The following is a 22076-nucleotide window of genomic DNA, read 5'->3' on the forward strand; positions in this document are numbered from 1 at the left end:
AAATGGAGAGGTCTAGGAAGGGGAGGGAGGAGTCTGAGACAGTCCAGGTAAATTTGAGGTCGGGGTGGAAGGTGTTAGTAAAGTGGATGAACTGTTCAACCTCCTCGTGGGAGCACGAGGTAGCGCCGATACAGTCATCGATGTAGCAGAGGAAAAGGTGCCAGTGTAGCTGCGGAAGATGGACTGTTCCACATATCCGACGAAGAGGCAGGCATAGCTGGGGCCCATGCGGGTGCCCATGGTTACTCCTTTGGTTTGGAGGAAGTGGAAGGATTGGAAGGAGAGGTTATTAAGAGTGAGGACCAGTTCAGTCAGTCGAAAGAGGGTGTCAGTGGAAGGGTACTGGTTGGGTCAGCGGGAGATGAAGAAGTGGAGGGCTTGGAGGCCTTCGTGATGGGGGATGGAAGTGTATAGGGACTGGATGTCCATGGTGAAGATAAGGCCGGGAAAGTGAAAATCATGGAGGAGGTGGAGGGCGTGGGTGGTGTCCCGAACATAGGTAGGGAGTTCTTGGACTGGGGGGACAGGACAGTGTCGAGGTAGACTAAGGGGGACAGGACAGTGTCGAGGTACAGTCTACCTCGACACTGTCCTGTCCCCCTTAGTCCAAGAACTCCCCACCTACGCTCGGGACACCACCCACTCCCTCCACCTCCTCCATGATTTTCGCTTCCCCGGCCCCCAATGCCTGCCTCTTCATCGGATATGTGGAACAGTCCATCTTCCGCAGCTATACTGGCACCACCCCCCACCTTTTCCTCCGCTACATCGATGATTGTATCGGCGCTACCTCGTGCTCCCATGAGGAGGTTGAACAGTTCATCCACTTTATTAACACCTTCTACCCCGACCTCAAATTTACCTGGACCGTCTCAGACTCCTCCCTCCCCTTCCTAGACCTCTCCATTTCTATCTCGGACAACCGACTCAACACAGACATTTACTACAAACCGACCGACTCCCACAGCTACCTAGATTACACCTCCTCCCATCCTGCCCCCTGTAAAAACGCCATCCCATATTCCCAATTCCTCTGCCTCTGCTCCCTTGAGGACCAATTCCACTACCAAACAACTCAAATGGCCTCCTTCTTCAAAAACCGCAATTTCCCCTCCAATGTGGTCGACGACAGTCTCCACTGCATCTCCTCCACTTCCCGCACCTCCACCGTTGAACCCCGCCCCTCCAATTGCCACCAGGACAGAGCCCCACTGGTCCTCACCTTCCATCAAACCAACCTTCGGATACATCGTATCATCCTCCATCATTTCCGCCACCTCCAGATAGATCCCGCCATCAGGGATATATTTCCCTCTCCATCCCTATCAGCATTCAGGAGAGACCTCTCACTCCACGACTCCTTCATCAGGTCCACACCCCCCACCAACCCAACCTCCACTCCTGGCACCTTCCCCTGCAACCGCAAGAAGTGCAAAACTTGCGTCCACACCTTCCCCCTCACCTCCCTCCAAGGCCCCAATGGATCCTTCTATATTCATCTCAAATTCACCTGCACCTCCACACACATCATTTACTGTATCCACTGCACCCGATGTGGCCTCCTCTACATTGGGGAGAAAGGCCGCCTACTTGCGGAACGTTTCAGGAACACCTCTGGGACACCCGTTGTGATTTCCAACAGATTTTATTTTCAAGTCACCCTCACTTTGAGGCTTGCAGCCAGTGCAGCTTGAGGGACAGTGAAGAGCAGCCCTCTTGACAAGGACAGGTTTGCCCATTGCTCTCAGGTGTCTAAGTGAGAACAATAATTGAAAAGTAAAGAGCGAAGTGAAGTACAGTAGAACAAGGACCAGACATTGGATAAAGCTCCTGTTCTCAGTCACAACAACATGCCATAACCCTGCCTTCAGAAATGCACGTCCTACTGCCTTAAGTCAATTTGTATGCCAGCCACTTTAATGTAGTCAGGGCAAAAATAAAATGTTTTGGTTCTCCAATTTCAGAATGAATAGACATGAAATCTTTAAACATGCCACTGAAAGGAAACTTTTCTCCCATTAGTCTGATTATACTATTTTCAGATTTTGTGAGTTACTGCTAACCATTGATTTGTTGCCTACCTTAGCATTTTCTAACTTAAGTTTTTGAGTTTATTTAGGCTGTTGCTGACACAGCGATAGTCAGTGCCCAAACAGTTGCAAAGCCTGTGATATCACTGCCAGAGATGTGGCAAGTATATGCCTCAAACTTTAGACCCATCCATAACATTGAGCAATTCAACGATATGTTAACAATAGGGATGCTGTATGAGGTAATAATTCTGAAGGAGCTATTGTTGGGCTCCACTGTTGGGTTGGCATGGTGGCTCAGTAGTTAGCACTGCTGCCTCACAGCGCCAGGGACCTGAGTTCGATTCAAGCCTTGGGTAACAATCTATGTGGAGTTTTCACATTCTCCCCATGTCTGCATGGGTTTCCTCTGGGTGCTCCGGTTTCCTCCCAGAATCCAAAGATGTGCAGTTTAGGTGAATTGCACATAGTGTTCAGGGATGTGTAGGTTGGGTGTGTTAGTCAATATACAGGGAATGGGTTTGGGTGGGATGCTCTCCAGAGGGTTGGTGTGGACTTGTTGGGCTGAAGGGCCTATTTCCATACTGCAGGGATTCTATGATAATCTGATGGTGTCATACAGTCTTTGGAGGAAGATTGTCATGTTCTGCACAAGTACTTGAAGGGAACAGATGTTTCAGTACAGCTCACAAGACTCTTTAGTGATCCTGGAAAAGCACAGCAGTTCAGGCAGCATCCGAGGAGCAGTAAAATTGACGTTTCGGGCAAAAGCCCTTCATCAGGAATACAGCTGATGAAGGGCTTTTGCCCGAAACGTCGATTTTACTGCTCCTCAGATGCTGCCTGAACTGCTGTGCTTTTCCAGCACCACTCTATCTAAACTCTGGTTTCCAGCATCTGCAGTCATTGTTTTTACCTCTTTAGTGATCCTGCCTAACAAGTAAATATAAATTGTATCCATTACTATCATGCAATAATTAAATTTGTTTTGTAATGCAAGTGCCTGTTCTGTATAGACTGACCAGTGCTTTATCCTTTGCCATTGATAATTGGGATGGGCCCCAAATTCAAGGTGCAGAAAGGTGCAGGGTTTTGAAACATAGTAGCAGTGTCTCTACGGCCAAGGTTCAAGTCCCACCTGTTCGGGAGGTGCATCACAACATATTTGAACAGGCTAATTAAAAGGAGACTTGATGGTAGTGAACAACCCAATATGGCATTGCAGTAGTATCTGAAATATGCAAAACTAGTAAAATGTGGTGTTTTTAAGTACTTTTGTCATGTGCACTTGCTGGTAATCCAGTTGAGACTGAGTGTTTTGCTTGTGAGAAATGAAAGGCAGGTATCTGTTTGGCTCTGAATGATTATTTCCTTTTGACTTTGGACTTTGGTTCTGAGTTTGCCCATGCCCTGGAAAGATTTCTGCAACATTGATGCTACGCAATGGATCCAAGTCACACTGTTCTGTTCATTGAAAGCTGATGGGCAATTCGGGAACTCCAACACACACAAAACTGGCTGAAAATTCTCCTTGGTATTTGATTGTGGATGATTTATTTTCTGCACACCTTTTGATGTCTCACAGGGGAATTTACTCATGCACAATGGAGGCAGGGAGCCTCCAGCAACCCCAGACGAGAAATTTGAACCCAAAATGTATCTATTGTTCAAGCAAATGTTTGAAGAATTCTGAAAGGTATAATCCTGAAATTCAAATAAAAGTTGAAGGGAAGCTTACCTTTGAAACATAAGAATTGAAACTTTGCTTGTTGATATCATCAGGCATGTAGATGCCTTGAGTTTTGGCATTTGGAAAAAAAAACTTTGCTTTTGTCTTGATTGAAGCACCAGGTTTGTACTTTGGGTTTTCTCCCTGGTAAATTAATATCATCTCTAACATTATTGAACTGATTTGATTCGAGTGAGGTGCAACTTGTACAGGAAACAAACCATCGATTCTATCAAACTGGGCAGACCAAGAGCTTAAATAAAGCATCTTAACCTGGACTTTGCACAAGTCACCTTTTGCACTTTTATTAAATACCAGAAATGGTAATAAAATGAATGTGGTGGAATCTTCTCTTCATAGTTACATATACTTCCAATTGATTCTACAAACATTAAACTATGTTTCTGGCATGTGGAAAGTAGCACAGTCCAAATGCATATTTTAAACCTTACGTATAAACTCTAAAAGAGCACACATGACTGCTAAAAATTAACTATAACTATGCAGCAAAAATTATTTGGCTACTGTACTTTCTTTTGTCTCCAGCATTTGCTTCCATGTGTGCATTCACCTCCCTTGCTGTTTTAATGTCTTTGAATTCATTTCTGCCACCCCCTCTTTCAAAGCGTTTCACACACAACTTTTTTGTAGATTGTTTCTCATGTTTGCAGTTTGTCCAAAGTAGGTACAGCATATTTTGACGTTTTGTGATTGTTCTATACGGTAAAGGGTCTAAAGAAGTTTATATTCTTGCTATATTGTGCTCATTACACAGTCTGTGCATGAAGGTGCAGGAAATGAGTTCTCCACTAGCCTTCACAATTCTTTGTCTGAAAACCTCAGGGCCATCTGTTTTTCAGATGAAGGATATTTTTGGTGTTTGGATACATGTATCTATCACCTAAGGTCATTTAATATAAAACCTCATTTCACAACCTAAAGCAAAATATTTATTTCACTCAAACTCATCATACCCTAGTCTGTTAGGGAATGAGTTCACATTATCTTTATCAAAAACCTAATATCTGTAAACATTTTTTATTTTCTTTGTACTTATTATTCTTTGTCTCCATTTGTTGCTACATCTACCACTGAGACCTGTTTGGGTCTGTTTAGATTCATTCAGGCCCTTTGAAAAAAAATGTTTTTTGGTCCAAATGGGTCGAAAAGTGAAATTTATTTCCCCAAGAAATCTGAGTGTGCTTGGACAGGCACGTAGAGTTCGGGTCTTTGGGAAAAAAAACTTTGTTTTTGATTCTTTTTGAGCCACATGACATTTGTTTCCAAACAGTCTGACTTCAGTGTGCTTATAGGTCTGTTCGAGTCCCCTTTCAAAAAAAGGCTTGGTAATAAGGTATTTTTGTTTTCAAACGTGTGGGTAAAGGATACCCTACCTGTATTCAGTACAGCTCACGAATCCTAGTAATTATCCCTGACTTTTAATTACTTATGTGTACTTATTCCTATCATGGAATAAATCATCTTATAATCAAAAACAATTTCTGTTCTGTAAAGATCTAACAGTGGTGTATCCTCAACCACTGATCATTTAGTAGGCCTGAGACAAGGCAGTGAGCTACCTCAGATGTGGAAGATATCATGCAATGCCAGTAGTGGCAATCACGGTATTAGCACAGTGACACTGTAAAATATTTTTATCTAGTATTCTTTCATGGGATGTAAGGCTTGCTATGCCATTTCAGAGGGCAGTTAAGAATCAACCACTTTGCTGTGGCTTTCAAGTGACATGTAGGCCAGATCAGGTAAGGTTGGCAAATTTCCAACTCTAAAGGACATTCATGAACTAGATGACTTTTTACAACAATTGATCATTTTTCACAATCAGCATTTCTGAAAACAGCTTTCAAGTCCAAGTGTATACATTGATTCAAATTTCAACAATTGCATCAGTGGGATTTGAACCCATGACACCAAAGCAATATCATTATAAATTTAATGATATTACCACGATGCAATCATCTTCCCATGTCTAGCACTGAATTAGCCATTGATTGAAGTTAATAAGTGGAAAAATGTAAATTTGGTTGTCAATTTACTATTACTAATTTAGTGTTATTGAACAAAATAAAGTGGACACCCCAAAGACTTCAGAAATTCAGATCTCATATCGTATCCCAAACTAGGGATGTAGGTAGCTGACATCATTCATTATAGTAGCGGTATTTACAAAATGGAGACAATGTATTTGATTGACTAAACAATTGGCCTAGATATTCCAATGGCTAACGATGCTGATGAAACATTGACTGGATCAGGACTAGACAGAATCCAAAACACAATTAACTGCATGTTAATTGCCCAGGAATTTTCTGATGAACAATTCCACGTGTTTGGAATCTCCAAAGGAGTCCAGTATTGTCAGAGAATTCTGGGAGTAACAACTCATTTCAGCTGAATAGTTACTCAAGAAATGTTAGAAGATTAAAAGACTGCTCTAGGTAATTACTGAACTGACACCCCCAATTGACCCCTCCCCCAATAATACTTCTTGACAACCCCTGATGTGTCACCACCAGCCCACACCCCTGACCCAAACACCACATTGCTGGATCCAGCCCCACAACCTGTAGCCTGATCTGACCCGGCCCTAATGGATCTGACATCCCTAGCCGAGCCCAACCCTGCTGGAACTGACCAGCATAACTTGACCAAAACCCAACCACCTACCTCACACATTAATCACCCTCACTAACAGGCACCCCATTCACCTTATCCAACTGGCACCCTACTCATTTCACCCACCTGGTACCCTATTCCATTAATACCCACCTACCCACACTACCCTGCTCTCAGCTTTCCCCCAGTGACTATCAAGATGCCTTAAGGCAATTTTAGTTCCTGAAATACTGGGGACTTAGTGTAATAGAAAAGGTGCATGTATTGGCCTGAGTTGCTACTCTTGTACTGAATGTATTTCTCCCTGGTTTCCTCTAATAGACATATTTGGAACAGGCAAGAGTGAGGACTGCAGATGCTGGAGATTAGAGTCAAGAGTGTGGTGCTGGAAAAGCACAGCAGGTCAGGCAACATCCAAGGAGCAGGAAAATTGACATTTCGGGCAAAAGCCCTTCATGAGCAATGAGGCTGGGAGCCTCGGGGTGGAGAGATAAATAGGCCTGAATTCTGAAACTTAGCCAGAAAAATCTTCAATAGTTTAGTGGGAAGTTTAAAGATAATTACTGTCGGTGTAATCTGTCCCGATGGTCATCGGAGTATCTGGATCAATTTGACTTTACCTGCAATATGAAATATGAAGAATATTTTCAGCACACGTTGGAAGTAGAACTCAGTTAGTTCTAATGCATTTTAATCTCTTCGATGTCTGCTTTCTGCCCCCAGCTCATGAAGCCACTCTGGTAACCCAACTCACAAAATGAGAGCTGAAAATGTGTTGCTGGAAAAGCGCAGCAGGTCAGGCAGCATCCAGGGAACAGGAGAATCGACGTTTCGGGCATAAGCCCTTCTTCAGGAATGAGGAAAGTGTGTCCAGCAGGCTAAGATAAAAGGTAGGGAGGAGGGACTTGGGGGAGGGGCTTTGGAAATGCGATAGGTGGAGGGAGGTCAAGGTGAGAGTGATAGGCCAGAGTGGGGTGGGGGCGGAGAGGTCAGGAAGAAGATTGCAGGTTAGGAAGGCGGTGCTGAGTTTGAGGGATTTGACTGAGACAAGGTGGGGGGAGGGGAAATGAGGAAACTGGAGAAATCTGAGTTCATCCCTTGTGGTTGGAGGGTTCCCAGGCAGAAGATGAGGCGCTCTTCCTCCAACCGTCGTGTTGCCATGGTCTGACGATGGAGGAGTCCAAGGACCTGCATGTACTTGGTGGAGTGGGAGGGGGAGTTAAAATGTTGGGCTACAGGGTGGTTGGGTTGGTTGGTCCGGGTGTCCCACAGGTGTTCTCTGAAACGTTCCGCTGCGCTTTTCCAGCAACACATTTTCAGCTCTGATCTCCAGCATCTGCAGCCCTCACTTTCTCCTCACAAAATGAGAGGCATAACAAGGAGGCCCATTCATGCATGAACATTATAACTGGGAGTACCATTTAGGACTTACGCTTTTGCTTCCAGGTTTATAAAATAATTTGTTACTTTTACTGAAATAAATTTAGTAAGAAACAGCTGCTGCCAGACTGTGGTACATGTTTGCCATCTGCAGGTGGAACAGAATAGAACATTAATGGCTGACTAAAGATGATTTTGTTTTAATTATTTCCAAATGAAAATGTAATTTTGCATTAAAATGTAATTTCATATTTCATAACAGTTGTTTCTTCCTGAAAATATTGATGCTATTTGAATATAAATTAAAAGCTGAAGTTTATCATGTTTATACCTAGTGCTAGGATTATTGGAGCTGTTCTGTTAGTTGAACATGAGTTTACCCAAGTTTTGATTTTTATCATACAGCATTTACCTGACAACGTTTATTTCTAGCATTGACCAAAATGAATCTGAAATTAGTTGCCATGAAGCAGCTCATATCTTTATATGGAAAAGTTCAACTTCAGTATTTTTATGTGAATTCCTGATAGGAGCATTCCTGATTCATGATACGAACATGTATGAAAGCAAGTTATTTATTTAACAAATTTATTAAGGTATATATTTCTCAAGTTTTCCGGCATGAAATGGATGCCACAAAATCAAATTCAATAGCATGACCTTCCATGCCAGAACAGCACCTAATCCCACAATGGGTTAGGATTAGGTATTCAACAGACATCCCCGAGGTTGTACAAAATACAGCTGGTCATGCTTAAGTATGGTATTAAGGGCTCTATGCCTGATGCAGAATTCTTTGGTAAAAATAGTATTTTAGATCTGAGAAAAGCTATTTGGAATATTTTCTTAAGGCCAGAGGCTAGGAAATGTGGGAAGGAAAGGATTGCATCCGCAGAAGTACATTTCATGAAATAAAGCTAATAGATACAGACAGTAATTGTAAAGAATGGTCTTTAAATCAACCAGGTTGCGATACAGTGGAGAGGATGTTACACTTTAGTAGGCTGGAGTATCAGTTTGATCTCATCTGGGGAACGGTGTTCAACTTTGGATACCCATCTGAAAAATGACAGAATGGCATTGAAGGAGGTGCAGTGCAGATTTACCAGGCCTCAAAGGGTTAAAGATGAGGACAACTTGCAACGATGCTCTTGTATTTGTTTGTGTCTAGGCCTTTCAGGGACAATGCAATTAAGGGCATTCTGGATCAACCTATAGCAGATGGGTTGCAGAGATTCAAGAAGGCAGCTCACCACTACCTTCTAAAGGGCAACTTGGGATGGGCAACAACACTGGCCAGCCAGCAACACCCCGTCCCATAAATGAATACAAAAAGTGATAAAATGTTACTTTCTTTATTGTCTGATGGTATCCTACAGGCTATATAAATGGAAGGTGTTGCTATTTACTGTCAGTACTATGTCATACTCTGGTTAACTGCCCTTATAAGAGCATAAAAATGAGGAGCAGGAGGGGGTAATCCAGTCCCTTGAGCCTGCTCCAACATTCGGTGCGATCATGGCTGATTTCATCTCGGTCTCAATTCCATTCTCCTGCTCACTCTCCATAACCATTCAGTACATGGCTATTTAAAACACTCTTCCTCCTCCATAAATTTACACAGTGCCCAACATTCATTGCACTTTGCGCTTGTGAATTCCACAGATCCCTTTGAGAGAAGGAATTCGTCCTCATCTGTGTTTTGAATCTGCCACCTTGTAGCCCAAAAGAATGAGCTCTCATTCTAGATTCCCCGACAAGTGAAAACATCTGTTTCACACCTACTTTATTAATCTTCCGTGTACCTCAAATAGATCTCCTCTCATTCTTCTAAATTGTTGAGAGTATAGGCCTAAACTTGTCAATACCTTATCATAAGATAAACCCTTCATATCTGGAATCAATCTAGTGAATCTCCTGTGAACTGCCTCCAATGCAACTATATTCGTCCTCACGTAAGTGGGCCCAAAGTAAACATAATTCTTCAGCTATGGTCTCATTAATGCTTTATACAGTTACAGCAATATCTGCCTACTTTCATGTTCTATTCCTTTAGCTATAAATGCCAACCTTCCATTTGACTTCTTTACCTTCTGTACCTGAATGCTAGTTTTTCTGCAATTCATGCATGAGGGCACCCAGATCCTTCTCCACTGAAATACCCGGAGGTTTCTCTCCATTTAAATGATGAATTACCCTTCTATTCTTCCCCCCAAAATGAATAACCTCCCATTTATCCAGGTCAAAGTCCATCTGCCAAATTTTGGCTCATTCACCTAACCTATCCATATCCACATGTAACTTTTTTTTCATCATTGCAACTAACTTTCCCACCGATTTTAGTGTTGTTTTTTTCTGCTGCTGTGTTATCATATCCCCAAAGTGTTTACAGCATCAAGAAGCAGTGTGAAAATGGACTACACCACAAGGAGAGCTGACAAATTATCGTACATCAGAGACAGACTAGTTGCTGAGATAGAAGGTTAGCCCTTGTTGTCTACACGTCTCTCCTCAGTTACAACTGATGCTGTAACAAAACACTTCAAAACTGTTGTTCCATTTTCCCCGATTGATTTGCAAAATGTTTCAAGTATTTGTTTATCTCTAATTGATTATATTTTAATTTTCAGCTTTCTCTTCACATCTTCTGAATCTTGCTGAGGTACAGTGCCTTTTCCAAGTGGCTAACTATAACTGAAAGTTGAATGCAGGAAGTGTTGGACTCTGAGATCAACCTAACAATATTACTTGGCATTTCCTACCAGGGATCAGAATCCATCATCAGCCTAACTAGTAACCATCAGTCTCATTCCTAATTCCTGTTTGTACAATCTCCCACATTCTGACAAAACAATGATCATTTACTCAAGTCCAGAGAGACTAAGTCTAATTATCTGAAGCTGAGGGATCCTCAAGCATATTGAAGGGACACTTAAGGAGCCTAATGTTCCCCTGTTTATTATTCCAGGAACTTTCCAGGAACTTGTTGTGAACAGGTAGGAGTTCCACTAGCTGAATTCTTAACAGTCTGACGGTGTGTTCATTCTTCCTGGGATCTGCCATGACTTGTAGGTCAGTCCCAGGTTTCAGAGCACTTTGAGCCATGCGAACATCTTAGTGGGTAGATACTGGGTGGTTTGGGGATGCACCATAGACATTGCAGTTAACGCCTGAGTGAGACCATCTCCACTGAGCCATGTAACATCAATAACTACTGTCATGTGATGACAAGAGCTATCATTTAGAAGACTATTAGCCTCTGGAGGCCTTGTGTATTATGATGGTGCATTTGTGTCACAGTCAAAGAGTCAAAGGATTAGCTTTCAATGTTGTGCACATGGAACAGATCCTCCATTGGCTCCAGCCAGCCACTTCTCACCCTTTCAAGGGCCAGCTGCTCTGCCCTGTATACCTGGGCTCTTTGATTACTTTGGCAGAGTTCCCGGGGTCTCAGGGCCAGCTCACTGAGCTATCTGTCAATACAACTCATGGCTGTGATTGGCCTTCCTTCAGTACTCTGATGAAGAGTGGTCACAACTGTCAGTTTCTCCACTACCTGCCAGTCTGTGCCTATGGCATTCTCACCAGCCGGTGCCACTCTTTCAAAGCCAATGGTTGACCTGAGATTATCTGCACTGATCGAGGATGTGCAAACTCCACCCAGATAGTCACCTGAGGGTAGCATCGAAGTAGGCCCCTGGTGCTGTGAGACAACAATGCTAACCACTGAGCCAATGTGCCTATACTTTCTAATACAGGACTGCAAATTTGTTATTGTGAATGCTACAAGGAAACGAGATTAGTGTAGTTAGGTTCTCGCTGACAGACATAGACTTGACAATTTGAAGGCACCCTTTTTGAGCTGCTATTCTCTACGACTCTAAGTCTCTATGACTAGTCATCTCATAAGATTACACTGCACCCAATATTGTGCAACCACAATGGGGCTGTTGATTCCCCCCTCCATTTCTAGCTATGCTGTTTTTGTCCTGCCATCCATTGGGAACAGGGCTTCTTATCATAATGCAGGAGCTCCTCATGAAGCACCACTGAGTTGTGGAACTATTCTGTCTCTGAATATATCTCTGAATTGAACTATTCCTGTACAGTTTCCCTTGTTCAGCTGAATGTTATGGAGCTTGCAGGAGAAGGATGCTGGCCAGGAGCCAGGGATTAAAAAAAACAGGAGGGAGAGAAGGGGTTGGGATTCCCTGTTGCACTGCTCCTGGATTTCCGACCCATTGTTCACATCAATTGTATAAATTAATGTTAGAATTGCAAATTTATGACTCAAGAGTTTAATGACCTCCCAAGCCTGGTCAAATTTAAGCAAATCCCTTCCCAGACCTCTATATATTTGTCAAAGAATTTATTATCTGAAAAAGAAGAATGTTCAGGGCTACAGGAAGACAACTAGGGGCAGCCCTTGGTAAATTGTTCCTTCAGTCAGACAACTCAAATACAATGGCAGAGTGGTCTCTTTCTGTGCTGAACCATTCTGATTTTGGCCATTCATTGGATAATGACTGTTACAATATAAAGAGACACTCTCCACATTGGAGGTGGGTCATAGAAAGTGGAACCAGACATTTATAAGGTCTCACTTTATGACTAATTCTAAATCTAAGTAAAGATAATGTCAAAGCTTTTCAACTTCCTCTCATCAGAACAAATGCTAGATTAGTAAATTTCAAACGATCAGTTAAAATTAATACTGCAGGAGGAAGTAGTGTTGATTATTTGACAAATCGACTGAGGTGTTGCTATGGAGAAAGCAACGAGAAACCAATGACTCATCAAGTTCTCAGTAATTTATAAAAGGCACAAGATTTGAAAATATTCCTTTTGTTTGCAGTAAAAATGTGGTTGTGCTTAAATGTATGTCCCTTCTAGGAAACATAAATGAATATGTTACAAGCTGGACTGATTGTCTTAAACTAGTATTGCTATTAGTACACTCAGGCTTGTTGAATGTGTTGCCCAATTACAGAATAACAACTCACAGTAGACATTCTATATGGGATTTTGCAAGCATAGGCTGAGTATGGTCTATAGAGGAACATGCTTTTTAACTGATTGGAATAAAGATCTACTACTTTCATGGGATGTGGGTCTCAATGGTTAGGCCAGAGTTTGTCGTCCATCTCGATTTACTCATGAGGAAGCAGTGGTAAGCTGCCTTCCAGGACCACTGCTATCCTTCCAATGTAGGTACACCCAAAATGCTAAGTATAGCCATGTGACTGTGCACTGGAGTGCCCTATGTTTGACCCAGATGTCATAACTTGCCCCCAGTTGGTAAAATCCAGCCCCTTAGCTCACAACTGGATCAGATTATTACTGGAGCAGAGAGGGCCAAGATTTTAATAACATTCTTATTGATGTGAGTTTTCAAAAGAGCAACCAGTCAACTATGCTAAGCAGAACATCATGCGTCATTGTGAAAAGTACCAAAGCACCAACTTGTAAAAATTATAGAAACTATTAAAATGAATTTGTTCCAAATGCTTAAGTTTATGCCATCATGTATTGATTTTATTTGTATTTGCCTTTGAGACAATCGTACCTTCTTGTAACCTTGCTGTTTATGAATCAGCTGACATTCAGAGCATAACATAATTCCTCATTCACTATCCTCTGTTTCCAGTCAGCAGCTGCTTCTGTCCACAGTGGGAGCCAGAGCGCCGCTGGACTGAGCTCCCTGCACACTGAATAGTGCGAAGCTGACTGAAGAGAGCAGATGGATCAGTTTTTGTGTGTTTCAGAAGATCTTTGTTCTAAGTGGAGTCTGATTCAGTCACTTAGTAGTTTTAACATGATTTACATAAGGAAGAGTGGAAGAGGAGAATGATTCACTCTCCTATAATTAGCCATTTCCTAGTAGCTCAACATTTTGCTTTGAGCTGCAAAAGGAACCGCTCGTGTTAATTACATCATGTATATCTACCCACAGATTTTCCTCAGACTTGTCAGTGCAGATTTTCAGTCTCCTGGTGATCTGTTGAATTCAGCGCCCCATAACAAATCTGTGGAATTAGTGAGAGCCTGACAGATAGGGAAGCTGTTCAACCAATGAATTTGAAGAATTTTTATTGATAGCAAATGTGGGATTGGTCAAAAGAAGAGGGAAGAAAAACTATAATATAAAAGTTTTTTCTTAATAAGGTACAAAATATTAATGACACTCCACACTTTTAAATTAATTTTGAAGGGCCAAGTAAGTTGTTTATTTATAACTTACTGTGCCACGAAAACTATGTTACTCCTGACTAGCCAAGGTTTAAATTTGCAATCATTCTTTGGTGTAATTATAACAGGAAATTTTCCTTAATTAATACCATGATCATGAGAATTTGATTGGTGAAGACTGCAACAGTGCCGCCATAGGAGAAACAGGACATAACTTTGGGATTTCTGTGTTTAAATGCACAAGTGAAGACTCCAGAAATTTCGCTCAATAACAGCAGCAAAAGCTAGCTGTCTTGTCAGTGCAGTGGTAGTGTTCTGGTAGGCTAGGAGGCCTGGGTTAATCCTTAAGTAGAATGAACTCTGATGCTCAGGCCCAGGTTTTAATTAGACATACTTTAGTCCCTTGCTTATTGAAAGTTAGAAGAATGAGAGGCCACCTTTTTGAAATGTATAAGATTCTTAGAGGTTTTGACTGGCTAGATGGAGGAAGGTTGTTTCCCCTCGTGGGAGAATTTACGACCAGAGGGTGTAATCTTAGTGTAAAGGCTCACACATTTAAGACAGAGATGAGGAGGAGTTTCTTCTTTTAGTGGGTAGTGAATCTAGTGAATTTTTTACCACAGAGGGCTGTTGAGGCTGGGTCATTAAGTATACTCAAGGCTGTGATAGATTTTTAATCAGTAAGGGAATCAGTACAAGGAAAAGGCAAAAAAGTGGAGTTGAGGATTATCAGTTCAGTCATGATCTGCTTGAATAGTGGGTTAGACTTGGTGGGCTGAATGGCCTACTTCTGCTTTTATGGTACGGTGAAATGTGCTTCACTGCTGGAAATTTTTTAACTATAGATTAAGACTCGATTTAGTCAAAAAATTCATTTCCATTTTCTTTATATTTAGTTCCAAATGGGTCAATTTATTTAACTTACATCTTTAAAGAATTTCAACATATTATTTTGAACAGTATATAATATTAATTTAACAGTATTTGGTATTTATTTTACTGGTAGCTTAAAGAGTGTCAATTCAGTTAAAACGCCGCAAGCATGATTCTCATTTGACTTGGACACAAAGGAGAGTTAGAGACGGTAGGTGATCAATGCATAGATGCAGGAGTGGGCACAGATGCAGGAGTAGAGAGTTAGAGACGGTAGGTGATCAATGCACGGATGCAGGAGTGGGCACAGATGCAGGAGTAGAGAGTTAGAGACGGTAGGTGATCAATGCACGGATGCAAGCACAAAGAGAAAGCAGAAAGAAGAACTCAGGCCTCATGATGAAAAGCCAGCAAACCTCTTTATAAAAGGTCAGTTTTCCATTCTGGCATTAAGGAAAAACATGTGATTCCAGAAACTCTTGAGAAGAAATATATGAATGAGCTGGAAGGAATTGAATCCTAAAGGTGATACAAATAGCTTAAGCATGCGAAAGTGCTGAACAACTCTATCAGAGCATCATGGTGTGAATTGGGTTGGTTGGTTGGTGGAAAAGGAACTCCAGGAAGATGCACCTTCAGAGCAAAGAAGGATTTGTGAATGTAAAAACCTATTGGTGCTCACCATACCCTCAGTCTTGAATGGAATGCAACTGCTCAATAAGTGCATTGACTGAGTGAGAAGGTGAGACATACCACAGACTAGAAATCAAGTGAGAGAACTTTGGGAGCTGCATGTGGCATCACATGCACAGGGATTGATGTGGCTGCTGGTGGCTTTTAAAGATGTATCCTTGTTGTACTTCAAGTGAATTTACTTTTTTATTTGAAGTTTCATTTACCTGTGAATACACATTAATTTAAGTTTGTTCTGATTTGTGTTAATGTAAAAGTTACAGCAAACTGAAATCTTGTTGATAACTTCTTCATTTGTCTGGGGGTGGGGTACTGTCATTCACTGATATTGATTACTTTGCTTTATGATTCCCAAAACACATACAGTTAAAGAGAAATGTGTAATTTGTAAAGCTTAAAATAAGGCTGCAGGCCATAACATTGTACTTCATCAATAATAAATGATGTTCAATTTTGTTCTGCATAGCAAGATGATAGCTCTGGACACAAAATAATTTCAAATTTGTCTTTAGTAATTCCCCAGACACAACCAGCTGCTGTCTGAAATGTGAGCTTCTGTTAATGATGTGGTTTATTTTTCCATTACAATTGAATGGAAAATCTTTAAAACTGCAATTTAGAAAAAAGATATTTCTAACAAGGGTGAGAGCTGAATGGATATTCAGCCATCACTCTTAAGTTGCTGTTGTAGTGCTGAATCTTCCCATGCACTTCAGAAGTTATACTGACGGGTTTTCTTAACCCGATGCTCTCACTGTTACACAACTATTTCAATCAGAGAGGAAACCTATGGCTTGGCCAGATCTTTGAAGACAGGAGCAGACACAAGCAGATCTAGAATTTCCTCTGCTGGCTGGTAGATTGGTTTGCAAAATGGTTTCTCCCCAGTTATTTTTGTAAAGACTAGTTGGATGGTTAGCTGTCCACCCAGTAAAAATAATTATAGGGTTGCCAAACCTCTAAGAATGCCCTAGGAATTTCTTGGACACTGTTACAAGCAGCACTGAAGAAAGATAGATGCCTAAAAAGATGTAGACTGGATATATTTTTATTCCTTGACCACATTCATGTTTTCATTCTGGAAAGGGAAAGAAAGCTGGTTAACTAGCAGAGTGCTTGCATGTCGAAGGTGATGTGATAAGAACTCCAAGAGAATGAGAATATCAGTTGGAGTACTCTTCTCAAAAACAAATTCGTATGGTATGACTATGTCCTCACACAGTATGTCCACGACCATTATGCCCTGTAGTGGGATTTGTACCTAGATCCTCTGGTAAGGAATCCAGCTGCACCACAATAAACCCTTCTCTCAGTAAGCTGAATTTGGTGGCCCTAGTAATTAAGTAGCTTGCTGAGACCCACCTCTGATGCCAAATGGAAACAATATGTGGCCTCCTCAATGCCTGAAACATGGCCAGGGATTGAGTGGGGGTCCCTCTGTAACTGATGAGGTAACCGGTGCTCCAATGAATTCTTTAAGATCTCTGACTCTGCATATCTCCATATCACAATGGCTGCAGCCAAAGAACACCTACAATATAGCTCCACAAAACAGAACAGCCCTGATTATGTGACCTTTCATTTTAAAATTATTTTTAAGAAATAATTAAGATCGCAAAGAGGTTGCACGAGGAAACACTGGTGGTTCAGATGGGAGTGAATCCCAAGATATTCTGTCAGTATATTAAGAGGAAGAGGATAACCAGAGAAAGAGTAGGGGTTGTTAGAGATGAAGGGGCAATCTGAGCTTGGAGCTAGAGGATATTGGTGGGGTGATGAATGATTACTTCATATCTGTCATCCTTTTGAGAAGTGGAATGTATGTACAGATTGACATCGGGAGTGATGAGGCATTGATGATTTTGACAGGTTTAAAGGTGGATAAATCTTCAGGTTCTGTTCAGTTATATCCCAGGCTGTTGTGGAGGCGAGGAAGGAAATTACGGGGGCTCTGACATTTATTTCCCCTTTGGCAATATGAAAGGTGCCAGAGTACTGGAGGATAGCTAACGTGTCTTCACTTTTCGAATAACATGGGAGAGTTATACCGGGGGATTACAGACTACTGGAGAAAGTTCTGCTCTACTTGGAGAGGTACGGTTTGATCAAGGATAGCATGGTTCTGTCAGAGGGAGGGCATACCTAACAAATTTGATTGAACTTTACGAGGTGAACAGGTTTGTAGATGAGGCTAGGACAGTTGATGTACTTTATAAGCCCTTTGACAAGGTCTCACATGGGAGACTGACAAAAAAAGTAAAAGCATATAGGAGCCAGGGAACCTTGGCTAGTTGGATCAAACTTGGCTTTGTGGTTTGAGATAGAAGGTAGTTTATAGAAACTGTTTGTGTACTGGAGATAGTTTCTGGTGGTGTAATGCAAGGATTGGTACTGGGTTCCTTATTACTCGCAATCCATATAAATGATAGAGGTGAACACATGGGAGGGATGAGAGGTAATTTTGTGGATAACACAAAATTTGGCCAGGCTATTGACAATGAGAAAAAGTTAGTGGGAGGATCTGGAAAGATTGGTCAGATGGGCAGATGAATTTTAACCATGAAAAGTATGAAGTGTTGCAGTTTGGAAGAAGTCAATGAATGGCAGGGCACTAGGAAGCTCAGAGGAACAAGGGATTTTTGGGTGCTTTTTCACAGATCTCTGAAGGTGGCCGGACAGATAGGGTGATTAAGAAGGCATACAGGGCACCTACCTTTATCAGTTGTGGCATGGATTAAAAGAGCAGGGAGGTCATGTTGGAGTAGTACAGAACTTTGGTAAGACCACAGTTGGAGTACTGTGTGCATTCCTGGTCACCACACTATAAGAAGGATGTAAGTACATTGGAGGGGGTGCAGAGGTGATTAACCAGATCTAGATCATTAATACATAACAGGAAAAGCGAGGGTCCCAATGCTGACACCTATGGAACTCCACTACAAACCTTCCTCAAGCCTGAAAAATATCCGTTGAACACTACTCTTTCTTATACCACTCAGTGAATTTTACAGTGAGATCAATTGCATTACGATGAAAGTTCTCATCAATTTGTGTTCGTGTTTCATACGAACTTTTACTGTATATATAGTGGAGGAGCACAGACTCTCACAATGACATCAGGATCCCCATGTTATTTAGTGGTTGTCCGGGAACTTCCAAATCAGCAATGATACCAAATGATGACAACTTTGTTGTAATTACCACAAGAAAATAGAGCAAGTGACAACGCTAAAGATAAAGTTGAAGGAAATGTTGAGAATGTTAAAATGAGATATTGCCTGAGGAGCTAATGTAGATCAATTTGACATATTGTGATACGGGCAATAGAATTTGAGTTCAAGTTTATTTAGATGGGAGACATGGCTACCCCTGAGAGGAATAAAATATTCAAATCGAGATAGAATTAAAGAATACATGGAATAAGACAATGCCACAATGATTTAAAGTGTAATATGCGTCACAGTGTTGAACACTTTGTGCATGTGTCAGCCGTACCGCAATTTGGTGAATCTCAAGTCCGATTGCGCCTTTAGCTGTTACTGCCCTACCATTATTGACCGATTAACCAGTATTTCAAATAAACCTGTTGGAGTCTAACCTTAGTTTAAGGGGTAAGGTGTGGGAGAGAATAAGGTAGATTGTCAGCCCTAAGATAAGTGTGCAGAATCTATCCAATCCAACACTGACACCTCCATACCAGGAGTATAACCTGGGTTTTTCACTTTGTCAATCCCAGTCCAACACCGGCACCTCCACATCATTATTTCAAAGAAGTGCAGGCAGGTTAACCTGATGTTCTCGTCAATATTTAACCTACATCAGAGACAGGCTATAATTGTTATAGAGTTTATCTAAAGATGGAGCGCATTATAACACTAAACTTCAAAACCACTTTATTGGCTGTAAAGAACTTTGGGACGATCGGTGTCCATAAATGGAGCTATACACAGGTAAACACAATACACCGATAGGGTGTAACTTTCCCCAGTCCAACACTGGCGTCTCCAAATCACAATACAGCGATGCTGTTTTTGGTGCCACAGTGAAAAACCTCATCCATCGGGAAAGAACACAGCTATAAAACGCACAATGGATGCATTCCTGATAGGTGGTAGAGGCGGAAGAAAAGTTCGAGCAAAGGTATGCTTTATTTTACAGTGGGAAATGAAGTAAACATCAACAGCGATTGACTCCCCAGAGAATTCCCTGATTCACCTTTTGAGCCGAAAATGGTAACAGAGATCAGCTGATCATTGTGACCAGCGCCAATGGCGATGACGTCAACGGGCGGGGCAGTCGATACACTGACGTAATGAGGTATGACCGCCGGTGGCGTGTAGTGGGCGGATCCCGGGCTTCAATGACGTATGAGGGGGGCGGTGCCTTGGGCAGTAAGGGCCAAACCGAGGAGCGGGTCATTTGCCGCGGTGACGTCTGACTCACGAAAAAAAGTTGGCGACGTTTTCGCGCTTGCGCTCTCCCACACAATGAAGCGAGAGCGGACGTGACGCATGGGCGGAAGTGGTGGTGGTTGTCGCTGGGCTGAATGTTATAGAGACCGAACCGGCTTCAGGAGGAAGGAGGATGGTGGTGACGATGAGGAGTTACTAACGGCGACAGGAGCGGCTTCGTATCGGAAATGTATAGGTAGGGGACTGGCCGGGCTGAATCTCGCTTCTCCCATTGCCCCCCCATTGCCGCGTCCAGTTTAACTCCGGACGCTGCCGGCACAGCTGCCACGTACTCTTTACATTGGTGGTGGAGGGGTCCGGCGGCTGTCGCCTTGTCCATGACATTCGGCGTTTCGCTTCCTCGCAGGATCAATCCCGTTATCAAGGGGTCAGGGAGAACATAGAGTCCGAGGGTGCGGCTTCTCGCCATCTCCGCGACAAAAGCCGCCGCCGAGGGTGAAAAAAAGCCAGCCTGTAAGTGACGCCCTTCAGATAAAGCCCGCCCCTCTCGGCGTCTGATTGGCGGCGGGGACCCAGGCCCCCTCCCCAGTTGGTGGGTCAGGCTGTCGATCAGAGCGAGATGAAGCAGACTGTCAGCGTCTGCTTGGGGGGAATAGTGTGGAATGTCCACCCCTTGGGGAGGATGAAAGGCCTCCCCTGCATAAGGGGGTGAGGGAATAGGGTAGAGAGTCAGCCACTGTATGGAGTAATTCAATGTGGTTTACCCTTGGGTGCGGGGTGGGAAGAATGGTTTATGGGATAAGAACTTGGGGCTGGGGTAAGGTGTGGGACAGAATAGGGTAGACTGTCAGCCCCTAGATAAGTGTATAGAGCTTACAGTTACTGTCAATCCATAAGTTAGAGGTTAGGAGCTTGGTGGAATGTGGCAGACATTCAATCCCTGGGTGAGACAAGAACCAGGAAAACACTGATTGAATTTTGGAAAAATGATGTAAGCACTGTCTCATGTAAGCCTATTTTTAGTGAAGACCAATTCACAAGTTACTATTTCCAGTTGGAGTATCATTTTTACCTGGCCTTTGGCTTTTGCTATGACTACAGAACTGTGATAGTGCGAAGAGTATTATTGATGTCTTCTGCGGTATCCAGTCATGAGTGTCCTGAAGTTGTGTGAGAACTTGCTTTCAAAGTATTGTCTAATTCCATCAGAAACCACTGCAAAACCACAAATGGTTGTTAAACTTTGGTTTCAGTTTTTGTTGCTGACCCAAATCAAACTAATTTGAAACACGGAATTCCAGTTTACAAAATTGGTTCCTGTTCAGCTTCATTGTATGTGGCAAGTTTCTATCAATTGTGATTCTGAGATGGCTTATTGTTAAACCTAATGTATTGTAATTTGCATTGAAAGAACTGAAGCACAAGTATTACAGGAAGGTATAGATTGGGGGATTCCCCAGGGACATATACTAGAACTATTACTTTTTGTGATGTAAATTGATCTAGATTTTGAATAGTGTACATAATTTGGAGATGACACAACTTTGTGTATGTTATGAACCGAGAGCATGATAACGATGATATGGACAGGCTGGTGGAATGATTAGATACATGATATGAACCTAATGAAACCTGAGTAGTGTGAAATGAAATATTTTTCTTGGAAGAGCAAAGAGAGGCACTTTTCTAAAAAAACGTCAGGGACTTTTCAAAATAAAAATTTAAGGGTATAAATCTTATTTTTGAATTTTATGTTCAAAATGCTTTTTTTTTATAACTCAATTTCAAAGAGGATTAGCTTAGCTAGCACTGTGGGCTCAGTGGGCCAAACAGCCTCCTTTTTGTGCTATGACTATTCTGTAATTATAGTATAGAGTCACAGAGGTATTCTATTGTAATTATATTTGGCTGTCTTTTGTACTTGGCATGAATGTAAGATACTTGGCTTTAATTCAGGAGTTTTCCATCAAAAATCTAGAAGGTCTTTAGTTCATAGAATTAATCAATATTCATTTTACAATTTAAACACTGCAGATTCTCTATATCTCTATTTTCTAAATATGTTCCTATAACTATTTATAAAACAGTTGCTAATAAACATATTGCTTTAGACACTGACGTAAAATGCTGCAC

At 42.0% G+C, this 22076-nt stretch overlaps 1 protein-coding gene and 1 long non-coding RNA gene across 6 annotated transcripts in view; both read left to right on the forward strand.

Annotated features, from left to right (window-relative positions):
- Positions 1-19456, forward strand: part of LOC148145300 (uncharacterized) — a 96956-nt gene extending 77500 nt beyond the window's left edge. Inside the window, exons 2-3 of the long non-coding RNA XR_015761395.1 lie at positions 10407-10438; positions 13424-19456. This is a non-coding gene — a long non-coding RNA (uncharacterized LOC148145300). The remainder of the gene's footprint in view (positions 1-10406; positions 10439-13423) is intronic.
- A 579-nt stretch (positions 19457-20035) lies between these two features.
- The window catches only part of ndel1b (nudE neurodevelopment protein 1-like 1b), a 51685-nt gene continuing 49644 nt past the window's right edge, over positions 20036-22076 (forward strand). For 4 of the 5 annotated variants that reach the window (XM_088000495.1, XM_088000499.1, XM_088000498.1 and 1 more), the window contains exon 1: positions 20036-20178. The gene's annotated coding sequence lies outside the window, so the exon portion shown is untranslated. The other variant, XM_088000496.1, reaches the window with a different exon arrangement.

The sequence above is a fragment of the Chiloscyllium plagiosum genome, unplaced genomic scaffold (assembly GCF_037043375.1).
Source record: "Chiloscyllium plagiosum isolate Xiang-an unplaced genomic scaffold, Cpla_swu_hap1 HiC_scaffold_25, whole genome shotgun sequence".
NCBI lineage: Eukaryota > Metazoa > Chordata > Chondrichthyes > Orectolobiformes > Hemiscylliidae > Chiloscyllium > Chiloscyllium plagiosum.